General features: G+C 37.6%; 1 pseudogene across 1 annotated transcript; it reads right to left on the bottom strand.

The window, feature by feature from the left end:
* Positions 1-221: 221 nt before the first annotated feature.
* Positions 222-12,144, bottom strand: LOC309824191 (casein kinase II subunit beta-like; annotated as a pseudogene). The gene is made up of 2 exons: positions 12,134-12,144; positions 222-912 (listed from the first exon to the last, which is right to left on the bottom strand). The product of its transcript is annotated as a casein kinase II subunit beta-like (transcript).
* Between the last annotated feature and the right edge of the window lie 1,261 nt (positions 12,145-13,405).

Here is a 13,405-nt window from a genome sequence, read left to right as displayed (position 1 = left end):
AATTAAATAAATTACCATAGAATTATTTTTAAAATACCTTATGATTTTACAACATTTATATTAGGAGTCATCAAGCTCTAAACTATTTTTCCTGAAGAGATCTGGCAAGATTTTATATAAATTTTGAGTAAATGCTTATTTTTGCCTTTTTTCTACTTTATTTCATATTCACACCACAATAATGACTCTTCTAATTTAAAATATAAACCATAGAGATTTCCTTAAAGGTGGCAGGGGAGGACTGGAACTGTCAAAGACAGAGTGACAGGTGGGGTTGGGAATAAGTGAACCGTCTTGACAGACTCAAAGTTGCTGGCAGCTTGGAACTGCACCTGGTAGGGCAGTGGATGGATCTTGCAACTGTACACTTTGGACATAAACTGGTTAGTGGGCTGCTTGGGCCGGCATTCAGCATGCACCATGAAGAGCAATGTGAGGGAAACTGGTACCCAAGTAGGGGCCTTCTGTGTGGTGCTGCCTCGATGGTGTCTTAGGTGTGGAATTGTCCATGCACTTGGGGCAGTAGAGCTTCACCAGGGCCTCACCTGGGGTGTCAGAAAGGCTATTGGAAAGCATTGGCTTGTTCTCACAGTGCACGTGGGGCAGTAGCCGAACTCTCCCTGCTGGTACTTTTCCAACATCTGGGTGGTGCCATGGTTTGTGAGGATATAGGTGGTCTGGGTGAACCCATACAGCATCTTGGCTGACTGCTTAATCAGGGTTCTCTGGTTGGGGTTGTCTTCCAGCTCTTCATCAGGCTCCAGGTCCAAGATCATGTCTAGAGCTTGTCTACAGTGAGGCACCTGCTCATTGAGTTGACTGAGATTAAATTTGTCCTGGATGGAGTCTTCATCCACTTCACAGAAGAATTCATAGTCATGGAGCCCACAGAACCAGTATAAATAACACTTCCTGATGTTTAAATCATTTTTTTAATTAGTCATTTATTTTTCCTTACTGATTTCCTGATGCTTCTTTGTCTCTGTAATTTTGCTTTCTTGAGTGATCATAAAAGTCTTTGAAAGTTAGGGGTCTTTTTTTTCTTTTGTTTTGCAAAGCATGTCATGATTAATATGTGTTTCTACTTATTTTAATGAATTAATAAATAAAAATATGGGAATGATATTTTTAATTTCTATGTCCTTTTAAGTGTTTATTGAACATAGTATCGGTAAAGACTAGTAACCACATCAAAAGAGTTCAGCTCAATGGATTGATTTCACATGTCAGAAGATACCTGCTTAGTCAGACTCAGATCAAAAACAGAATACCAATAACCTAGCACATTCTCATCTCAGTAAAAATTGTTCCAGTTAACTGCTCTCATGACTTCTAAAACCTGAGATTTGTCCTGTCTTTTTTTGTACTTAGTATTGATAAATTATGCATTGTGCACATTATAGACGATCAATTCCCATTGTGTGAGTATTCCAGAATTTTTACGGCTTCTCCTATGAGTGGATATTTATGTGGGTAGCACCCAGTTTGGGCTTACAAATAATGCTATAATGAATATTCTAGTGCATGCCTTTCAGTGAACTTATGAATGCACTCCTGTTGGGTTTAGGTATATACATAGGAGTGGAGCTGATTATCTTTGGAACTGTGTATCTTCAGCTTTTGTAAATACTGCAGTTTTTCAAACTGTCCTTATGCTTGAGGGTTTTTTTTTTCTATTGATACCATTTTCTTTAGTACATCTTTATTGGAGTATAATTGCTTCACAATACCATGTTAGTTTCTGTTGCACAACAAAGCAAATCAGCCGTATGCATACACATGTCCCCATATCCCCTCCCTCTTAAGCCTCCCTCCCATCCTCCCTATCCCACCCTTCTAGGTCACCTCAAAGCACCGAGCTGATCTCCCTGTGCTATGCTGCTTCTTCCCACCAGCCAACTATTTTACATTCGGGAGTGTATATACATCAATGCTACTCTCACTTTGCCCCAGCTTCCCCCTCCCACCCCGTGTCATCAAGTCCATTTTCTATGTCTACCTCTTTATTCCTGCCCTGCAACTAGGTTCATCAGTACCACTTTTTTTTAGATTCCATATATATGCATTAACATATGGTGACATACTTCACTCTGTATGACAGACTCTAGGTCCACCCACCTCACTACAAATAACTCAATTTAGTTCCTTTTTATGGCTGAGTAATATTCCATTGTATATATGTGCCACATCTTCTTTATCCATTCCTCTGTCGATGGACACTTAGGTTGGTTCCATGTCCTGGTTATTGTAAATAGTGCTGCAATGAACATTGGGGTGCATGTCTCTTTTTGAATTATGCTTCTCTCAGAGTATATGCCAGTAGTGGGATTGCTAGGTCATATGGTAGTTCTTTTTTTAGTTCTTTAAGGACCCTCCATACTGTTTTCCATAGTGGTTGGATCAATTTACATTCCCACCAACAGTGCAGGAGGGCTCCCTTTTCACCACACCCTTTCCAGCATTTATTGTTTCTAGATTTTTTGATAATGGCCATTCTGACTGGCGTGAGGTGATACCTCATTGTAGTTTTGATTTGCATTTCTCTAATAATTAGTGATGTTGAGCATCTTTTCATGTGCCTTTTGGCCAACTGTATGTCTCCCTTGGTGAAATGTCTATTTAGGTCTTCTGCCCACTTTTTAACTGAATTGTTTGTTTGTTTGATATTGAGCTGCATGAGCTATTTGTATATTTTGGAGATTAATCCTTTGTCTGTTGTTTTATTTGCAAATATTTTCTCCCATTCGGAGGGTTGTCTTTTTGTCTTGTTTATGGTTTCCTTTGTTGTGCAAAAGCTTTTAAGTTTAATTAAGTCCCATTTGTTTATTTTTGTTTTTATTTCTGTTACTCTAGGAGGTGGGTCAAAAAAGTTCTTCCTGTGGTTTATGTCAGAGTGTTTTTCCTATGTTTTCCTCCAAAAGTTTTATAGTGTCTGGTCTTACATTTAAGTCATTAATCCATTTGGAGTTTATTTTTGTGTATGGTGTTAGGTAGTGTTCTCATTTCATTCTTTTACATGTAGCTGTCCAGTTTTCCCAGCACCACTTATTGAAGAGGCTGTCTTTTCTCCATTGTATGTTCTTGCCTCCTTTGTCATAAAACAGGTGTCCATATGTGCATGGATTTATCTCTGGTCATTCAGTCCTGTACCATTGATCTATATTTGTTTTTGTTCCAGTACCTTGTTGTCTTGATTACTGTAGCTTTGTGGTATAGTTTGAAGTCGGGGAGGCTAATTCCTCCAACTCCATTTTTTTTTTTTTTTTCTCTTCTCAAGATTGCTTTGGCTATTCAGGGTCTTTTGTGTTTCCATATGAATTGTAAGATTTTTTTGTTCCAATTCTGTGAAGAATGCCATTGGTAGTTTGTAGGGATTACACTGAATCTGTAGATTGCTTTAGGCTATATAGTCATTTTCACAATATTGATTCTTCCAATCCAAGAACATGGTATATTTCTCCATCTGTTTTTTGTCATCTTTGGTTTCTTTCATCAGTGTTTTATAGTTTTCTGAGTACAAGTCTTTTGCCTCCTTAGGCAGGTTTATTCCTAGGTATTTTATTCTTTTTGCTGCAATGGTAAATGGGAGTGTTTCCTTAATTTCTCTTTCTGATTTTTTGTTGGTGGTGTGTAGGAATGCCAGAGATTTCTGTGCATTAATTTTGTATCCTGCAACTTTATCAATCTCATTGATTAGTTCTAGTAGTCTCCTGGTGGTATCTTTAGGATTTTCTATGTATAGCATCATGTCATCAGCAAATAGTGACGGTTTTAATCCTTATTTTTCCAATTTGTATTCCTTTTCTTTCTTTTTTTTCTCTGATTGCCATGGCTAGGACTTCCAAAACTATGTTGAATAAGAGTGGCGAGAGTGGACATCCTTCTCTTGTTCTTGATCCTAGTGGAAATGCTTTCAGTTTTTCACCATTGAGTATGATGCTTGCTGTGGGTTTGTCATATATGGACTTTATTATGTTGAGGTAGGTTCCCTCTGTGCCCACTTTCTGGAGGGTTTTTATAATAAATTGGTGTTGAATTTTGTCAGAAGTTTTTTCTGCATCTACTGAGATGATCATATTGTTTTTATTCCTTAAATTGTTAATGTGGTGTATCACATTGATTGATTTGCATATATTGAAGAATCCTTGCATCCCTGGGATAAATTCCACTTGATCATGGTGTGTGATCCTTTTAATGTGCTGTTGGATTCTGTTTGCTAGTGTTTTGTTCAGGATTTTTACATCTCTGTTCATCAGTGATATTGGCCTGTAGTTTTCATTTTTTGTGATACCTTTTTCTGGTTTTGGTATCAGGGTGCTGGTGGCTTCGTATAATGAATTTGGGAGTGTTTCTCCCTCAGCAATTTTTTAGAAGAGTTTGAGAAGGATTGGTGTTTGCTCTTCTCTAAATGTGCTCTTCTCTAAATGTTTGATAGAATTCGCCTGAGAAGCCATCTTGTCCTGGACATTTTTTTTGTTGGAAGATTTTTAATTATGGTTTCAATTTCATTACTTGTGATAGGTCTGTTCATATTTTCTAATTCTTCTGGGTTCAGTCTTGGAAAATTGTACTTTTCAAAGAATTTGTCCATTTCTTCATGGTTGTCCATTTTATTGGCATATGGTTGTTTGTAGTAGTCTCTTATAATCCTTTGTATTTCTGCAGTGTCTGTTGTGATTTCTCCTTTTTCATTTCTAATTTTATTGATTTGTGTCCTCTCCCTCTTTTTCTTGATGATTCTGTCTAAGGATTTATCAATTTTGTTTATCTTCTCAAAGAACCAGCTTTTAGTTTTATTGATCTTTGCTATTGTTTTCTTCATTTCTATTTCATTTATTTCTGCTCTGATCTTTATGATTTCTTTCCTTCCTCTGACTTTGGGTTTTCTTTGCTCTTCTTTCTTTAGTTGTCTTAAAAGTAACATTAGCTTGTTTATGTGAGATTTTTCTTGTTTCTTGAGGTGAGATTGAATTGCTGTAAACTTCCCTCTTAGAACTGCTTTTGCTGTGATGCATAGGTTTTGGGTCATTGTGTTTTCATTGTCATTTGTTTCTATGTATTTTTTATTTCTTCTTTGATTTCTTCAGTGATCTCTTGGTTATTTAGGAGCGCACTGTTTAACTCCCATGTTTTTTTGTGTTTTTTACAGGTTTTTTCCTGTAATTGATTTCTAATCTCATAGTGTTGTGGTCAGAAAAAATGCTTAATAGGTTTCAATTTTCTTAAATTTACCGAGGCTTGATTTGTGACCCAAGATGTGATCTATCCTGGAGAATGTTCCATCAGTACTTGAGAATAAAGTGTATTCCATCACTTTTGGGTGGAATGTTCTATAAATATCCATTAGATCTATGTGGTCTATTATGTCATTTAAAGTTTGTGTTTCCTTATTAATTTTCTGTCTGGATAATCTGTCCATTGGTATAAGTGAGGTGTTAAAGTCCCCTACTATTCTTTTGTTACTGTCGATTTTTCCTTTCATGGTTGTTAGCATTTGCCTTATGTATTGAAGTGCTCCTATGTTGGGTGCATAAACATTTATAATTGTTATATCTTCTTTTTGGACTGATCCTTTGATTATTATGTAATGTCCCTCCTTATCTCTTGTAACAGTCTTTATTTTAAAGTCTATTTTATCTGATACAAGTATTGCTACTCCAGCTTTCTTTTGATTTCCATTTGCATGGAATATCTATTTCCATCCCTTCACTTTCAGTCTGTATGTGTCCCTAGGACTGAATTGGGTCTCTTGTAGACAGCATATATATGGGTCTTTTTTTGTATCCATTCAGCCAGTCTGTGTCCTTTGGTTGCGGCATTTAGTTTATTTACTTTCAAGGTTATTATCGATATGTATGTTCCTATTACCATTTTCTTAATTGTTTTCGGTTTGTTTTTGTGGGTCTTTTTCTTCTCTTTGTGTTTCCTGCTTAGGGAAGTTTCTTTAGCATTTGTTGTAAACTGTTTTCATGGTGCTGAATTCTCTTAGCTTTGGTTTGTCTGAAAAGCTTTTGACTTCTCCATCAAACCTGAATTAAATCCTTGCTGGGTACAGTAATCTTGGTTGTAGGTTTTTTTCTTTCATCACTTTAAGTATATCCTGCCACTCCCTTCTAGCTTGCAGGGTTTCCACTGAAAAATCAGCTGATAACCTTACGGGGATTTCTTTGTATATTATTTTTTTGTTTTTCTCTTGCTGTTTTTAATATTTTTCTTTCCATTTAATTTTTGTTAATTTGATGAATATGTGTACTGGTGTCTTTTTCCTAGGTTTTATCCTGTATTGGGACTCTCTGTGCTTCCTGGATTTGGCTGACTCTTTCCTTTCCCATGTTAAGGGAGTTTTCCACTATAATCTCTTCAAATATTTTCTCAGACCATTTGTTTTTCTCTTCTTCTTCTGGGACGCCTATAATTTGAATGTTGGTGCATTTAGTATTGTCCCAGTGGCCTCTGAGATTGTCTTCAATTCTTTTCATTCTTTTTTTCTCTTCTTTATTTTTCTCCTCAGCAGTTATTTCCACCATTTTGCCTTCCAGCTCACTTATTCATTCTTCTGCTTCCACTATTCTTTTACTGATTCCTTCTAGTGTATTTTTCATTTCAGTTATTGTGTTGTTCCTCTCTGTTTGTTTGTTCTTTAGTTCTTCTAGGTCTTTGTTAAACACTTCTTGTATTTTCTCAATCCGTGCTTCCATTCTATTTCTGAGATTCTGAATCATCTTTGCTATCATTACTCTGAATTCTTTTTCAGGTAGATTGCCTATTTCCTTTTCATTTACTTGGTCTTGTAGGTTTTTACCTTGCTCCTTCAACTGTGACATATTTTTTTGCCATCTCATTTTTTTTTTTTTAATGAGTAGGTTGTGTTCCTGTTTTACTGGTTGTTTGGCCCGAGGCTTCCAACACTAGAGTTTGTAGGCTATTGAGTAGAGGTGGTCTTTGTGCTGAGATGAGGACCTCTGGAGGACCTCACTCTGAAGAATATTCCCTGGAGTCTGAGGTTCTCTGTTAGTCCAGTGGTTCAGACTCGGAGCTCCCATTGCAAGAGCTTCCGCCCGACCCCAAGGTCATGAATCAAGATCCCACAAGCCATGTGGGGCAGCAAAAAAAAGAAAAAAAAAAAAAAACAGTAACAAAGTAAAAATAAAATTAGACTAGGAAACTAACAGATTTATTAGAAAGAATGTAAAAATAAAAATATATATGAATCAACAACTGGAGTGTACATCAGTACCCTATAGTAAAAAAGAGGAGGAGGGAAAAGGAAAAAAAAAAAAGTGGGGGAGGGAAGGCCTTGGCTGTGGAGAGCGAGGCCTAAGCAAGGGTGAGGTTTGGGTGGTGTATGGGACCAATGCTCAGGACCCACAGGGCTGGAAAATGTCCTAAGGGCTGTGGGGGATGGGGCTTATACTCAAGGAACAGTAGGAACCCAGGCGTGCCACCCACCCCTGGTCTCAGAGGGTAGGGGACCTCACCTGGGAGCCTAGCAGGGGCAGAGCAAATGCCCTCCTCTCCTCTCCTGCTCCTCTGGTCTGGGGTCCGGGAGGGTCCCTCCTGCCTGCCTCTCTGATCTCCCAGGCCTCTCTCCTATGTCCCCAGGACCAATACGGTAGGGGGAAAAGGGGGCCTTGGAGGGCAGGGGACCAGCCTGGGAGCTCAGCAGGCTCCCTGTGCCCAAGTGAGTAGGGTAATCACCCTCTGCTCCTCTCCTGATCCTCCTGGATGGCCCCTCCTATCTGCCACTCCTGATCTCCCCAGCCTCCCTCCTATGTCCCCAGGACCCATGCGGCCTGGATGGGGCTTTGAGGGGAGGGGGAATTGGCTTGGGAACTCAGCAAGCTCCCCAGCCCAAGGGACACCAATGCTGTCTGGGCTCCACTTCTCCCCCATCGGTCTGCCTACATCCTACTCGTTCACTCTGAGGTTCCTCCTGTCTCCTTGGGGGTCAGAGTCCCCTACCAGTGGCTGGCAGGCACCCTAGTTGTGGGGAGAAGCTAACTCTGTGTGTTCCCACACCACCATCTTGACTCCTCCCCTGTGCTTGAGTTTTGAGGTACATAATTTACTTTGATATTTATAAGAAATCTAAAAACTCAGCTTTTATTTTCCTATTTACACAAACTTTCAGAAATATGTGTTTTAACTTCAAAATATTTTATCACATTTTGTTTTAATTACTAGTTTTATAACATTGTGGTAAGAAAATGTGATGTAAACCCTTATAATTTATCTGTTTTCAAGTGTGTTGCAATTTATTTTAAAATGTCCAAAGTATGTTGGAAAAATAGGAGACAGAAAGTGGATAGAGTGAGAACATAGTTACATAGAAAGAACAGTCTACAGTTTAGTAGTTAAATGACCTCAATTTCCTTTTTCTATTATCTTCCTGTTATGTTGAAATTTTTTCCTTTTACATACTGTCATTGATTTCTTATTAACTTCTTTTTTACCTTCTTATCATTTTTTTCTAACACTCAATGGTTTCAGACTAATCATATCCCTAATTTGGACTGGTATATTTGTAAATATCAATTGACATTTCTTTCATTCTTCATCACTTTTTAAATAGTTTTTGTATATAATTTTTTTTTAACATTTTTATCAAACATTTGGGTAATTTGTTTCTCTCTGTGTACATGTAGTTATTGCATCTTTAAAACTCAGACTTTATACTTTGCTTTTGATTCAGGAATTTAACCCAAAAAAGGATTATTGCTGTGACATTTATAATCAGATTAATGTTTCTTGTTGTCTTAGGGCCTCTAGTGTGGCTGTAATTTTTAGATTTTGTTTTTTACTTTCTTAGCAGTATTTTTTAATCTCACCTAAACCCATTTTTGCCTCATTATTCCTTTCTCATTCCAGCCTGTTCTTCCCATCTAATTAGTTATTGCTGTTTTATAGACATTATGTATTTTTATGTGATTATGACAACAAAAGTTTTCCTGAAATTCCTCCTAGGTCATTGAGTGTTTTTTTGACACATATGTACTGGGCTCTTATTTTCCAAAAATGATTCTAGGTCTTGGGGACTGATCAACTAGCAAGAAAAACTTGAGTTCTTACACTTGAGGAACTTGAATCTGACAGGGGCAAGGGGGGCAATCAATAAAATATTTGGAAAATAAAAGAATAAACATAGTAGATAAAAATTCATGTTATGAAAAAAATCTAACAGACCAAGAATTTTCATAGTACATTGGGGCAGTTGATGTGGAGTGGTCAGGTGTGGCCTCTGTGAGGAATGAAATTGAAGGAGTAAGCCAGGCGATAATGTGGGGAAAGCCATTTCCAGACAAAGAAATATCCTGTGCAAAAGACTTAAGTCAGCTCTAGTATAAAATACATCCTCTCACCTTTGGAAAAATATTACTTTCATGTACGTTTGCATCTTTACACTGTCAAAGTATCATTATTTAGTTTAATAAAGTCTTTGCTCCAATTATCACAAACAAATGTAGAAATGCATTATCTCTTCTTTGGATGAACTTAATCTGGATACTTTATCAGAATATTTTAAGGTATATCATGAACTACAATTTGTTAATATAAAACTTAAAGAGCCAGTTAAAAAATATGAAGTTGATTTTTTATCATTAATTTAGAACAATTTTACATGCTTCCAATTAATTTAGAGATTACCAAAAAAGGGGCATTTAAAAAGCATTTGATCTTCAGAAAACCTTTACTAAGTAATTATAAGCTCTTAAGATCACTTTCCTTTAGGGCTTCCCTGGTGGCACAGTGGTTGAGAGTCCGCCTGCCGATGCAGGGAACACGGGTTCGTGCCACGGTCCGGGAAGATCCCACATGCCGTGGAGTGGCTAGGACCGTGAGCCATGGCCACTGAGCCTGTGCTCCACAACGGGAGAAGCTGCAACAGTGAGAGGCCTGCGTACCGCCAAAAAAAAAAAAAAAAAATCACTCTCCTTTGAAAAGGAAAGCATGTGTTCTTTTGTGTAATCCATCTTAAACTTTAAAGTTTTTCATTCTGGGCAAAAGAAGTTTGCTCAATATTTTCCAAAATAAATATTTCTAGATGCACAGTAAGTTAGCAAAAGACGAGAATTTGAGCTATGTAAATTTTGAAAATTTTAGTGGATTATGTTTGTCACTAATTTCTAGTACTGAATCCTCTCACTAGATCTTTTTAGAACTTATTTAGTTTTTTGCTGTTGTTGTTTCTTTTTTTTTTTTGCATATTACCTTTATTTTGCAGAAAATGTTTTGCTCATTGTCTTTGGCTATTTTTTTCAGAAGAAAAATATTGCCATTGTATGTTTAACAATACAAGAGGCAATTACATATGCTCAAAATAAACACATTCTATTGGGCAGAACAGTGAAATTTCCATTGCAGTTAAAGTCTGTTGTCTTCAACTATGAATTTATTATTTTGTCCCTAACAGCTTAACTATAAGTATGATAGCTGTCACAAAAGGGACCTGAAAACTACTCTGAAGAAACAAGGGATGCAATTGAAAGTATGCTTTTTATTTCACTAAATAAGACGAGTTGAGTTTATTAATTCTAGTGTGTCAAATCTTCTATATTCTGTAAGAGACACAAAAAAATAAGTTTCTGGATCTTAGCAAACAAAATTTTATTATGATCAAGTAATGGTGATTTAATAGTCCAACTGAGTTTTGTTTCCATACTTAAATTCATCTGTAGCATATAAACGCAACATAGGACAACACTTGTGTTGCAGATGATGGGTGGGGTTATTTTTTTGATGAACAACAGGACATATATTCCTTTTCATATTTTAAAGTGAAGTTAATAAGATTTTTTTTTCTTTCTTGACCTATGAGACTGTCATTTTGTACCTAGATCAAATCCTGAGTAAAACTGGTAGACATAAAAAAAAAATAATGTATATTTTAAGGAAAGGCTTTGGTTTACATGGAAGGTGGTGACAGGGATATCCATGAGGTTATGAGGCCAAGGTGTGATATTGGCTGTCAGGAATATCTGTGGCCACGACATGGTTCTTATAGAGTGAGAATCCTGAGGAGAAGGGACCTGAGATTATTTGGGTAAGATAGTGTTCACTGGGAAGGTCTGGACTCCCAGCCCATTAGGTAGCTATGCTGTCTGAGACCCTGGTGTGAAGGTGCTCTGCTAGCTGACCACAGGTTGGGGTACTGATGCAGTCCTGTTGTGCTCAGGAGTAACATGATAGTATGTACACACATGCTGAGGCTGGGCTAAGTTCATGGGATCAGATCATGGACAACTTGCAAATGAATTGTCAGAATAGGTTGGAGAATTTTTCCAATGAGTGTATGGGCTAAGTATGAGCTTGTCCAAGTGAGGAGGAGTCCTAGGCACGGCTTTGAGGACAGGGACAGGGATGTGTGAACTGTGGTTCCTCAGCATAGAGCATTTTTCACAGCCATGGGTGGAGAAAAGTGAGACAGGACCTCCAAACTGAGGATGGGGGTTGACAGCAGGTAGAAGGAACTGAGTCCAGGGATAAGCTACTTCCATTAGTAATACCCAGGTTGCTGTTTGTCTCTGGGTTCTTCCATCTTATCTTTGTGATCCCTGCTTCTTTTTACATCACAGCAAGCCCTTGCAAATCAGTTTTATGTAGTTTTAAGAGCTGTAATCTCTTTCTGGTAAGCCTTGACAGATATGCATTGAGTCTTGAGAATGCCGTGGCTGGTAGTCATCCCCTGTAGACCCTCAACTCATACTATATGAATTTAGAGCTTTTATTTATGTAAGGAGTTCAATATGCACATATGAATTGGACTGACCCCCCAGGCACCCACTCTCTGTTCACACACTTCCAGAAGTGGTTGCTCTCCATCACAAAATCCAAGATAAAACAACACATGGTGTTGGGGTCCAGGCCAGACATACTCAATTTCAGCACTGGGAACATCCTCCTGCTGTTATTGGTGACCATCACCTGGTTGGTGAGCTCTCTGAAGTACAGCCATATCTAACTTTTCTTGGTTGACACTGGGGTCACCCTTCTCCCTGCCAGCCTGTAGCTCTCACTTCAAGGAGCTCAGCTGGTGGTCCACTCTATTGCAGGCTATTCTACAAGTTCCGGACACCAAGGGAGATTGTCCTCTTGCTGACCCTTCTTCATGGCCCTCCAACCCAGACTTACTTACCCAAAAGCCATATTTAACTCCTTTCAACAGCCACTCTTCCAAGAAAAGGAGCAGCAAAGGTCCACAGTTCCCAGGCAGAGACCTGTGAGGAGAAGACTTGAAGGTAGGGGAGGGGCAGAGGGGTGAAGATAGAGGATAGTCCCCTTGAACTCCTGCAAGGCATGACTAAAGTAGCTCTTTGTGGCATTGGATTTGCTTTAAACAATTAAAAATCAGACTATTGACTAGCACACAAATATTTATAAAATATACAAATAAAACTATTGATATCTTTGAAGCCCATTTTTAAACAAAAGGAACATTTTTAAATGTGCCAGGATATAAATTATGGGTACCTCAGGATTATTATAACTTTTCTATAACATTTTATTAGATCTTTATGGTGTTTTTAAAAATGTTGGCCACTGATATTTGAAATTTGATAGGTATTTATAAAGTTTCCTCAAAGGATTCTTATGACAGCTAAAATTTTTACCTGTTTAGACAGACACTTTTGGCTGGCTACTCGGTAAAGTACCACATGCTGTGATTATTACGTTTTGTGCTTTCCAAGTCAACACCCAGATGCCTGTGAACCTGACCTGCACAGAGTAGTTATTTTGGTTCTTTAAACTGCCTGCCAAACTGTTACAGTAGCTTTTACATATGGACAGATGGCCACTTCAGAACAAATCAAAATATAATATTTGGTCTCTGAACTTACTTTTGAATTCAAATCTTTGAAGATGAATGCTAACTCAGATTGAATTTTGGGTTTGACTAATTGTTTTGATGTTCTTAGGCAGTTTTCATGAAACATATTTGATCAAATAACTTAACATGGACTTCACTTCTTATTAGTTGTATAATGTCCCTTCTGGTGTGTTAAATGCAATAAAAATTTGAGCATATATACTAATATGTAGCTCCTACCCAGCATATGATGAACAAAATATGTATTAACAAGAGACATCAATCCATTTCTGAGGTTATGCACGTAGTTTACTGCTGAAATGCGGTAAAACTTTAAAATTTGTAATTTCTGGTCAGAGTTTATGAGAAACATGAATATGAGCAAGATAGGTAAATTTAGTGTTTTTTTAACAAGGTAGATATGGCACAGACTTCAAACTATAACACAGATTTCAAGCAAACAAGGGTAATTACATTGATTTAAGCAGTTCTTTCCCATTTATTCATATATTTTTTTGTCTTAATTCAGACCTAGCTTAATTCACCCCTCCCTCCCTCCTTTCCTCCCTCTCTCCCTTCCTTCCTTCCTTCCTTCCTTCC

Source organism: Grampus griseus (genome assembly GCF_964374135.1).
Source record: "Grampus griseus genome assembly, chromosome: 6".
In the NCBI taxonomy this organism is placed as follows: Eukaryota; Metazoa; Chordata; class Mammalia; order Artiodactyla; family Delphinidae; genus Grampus; species Grampus griseus.
The sequence above is the reverse complement of the archived record's forward strand: the minus strand, read 5'-3'. Positions and strand labels throughout refer to the sequence as shown.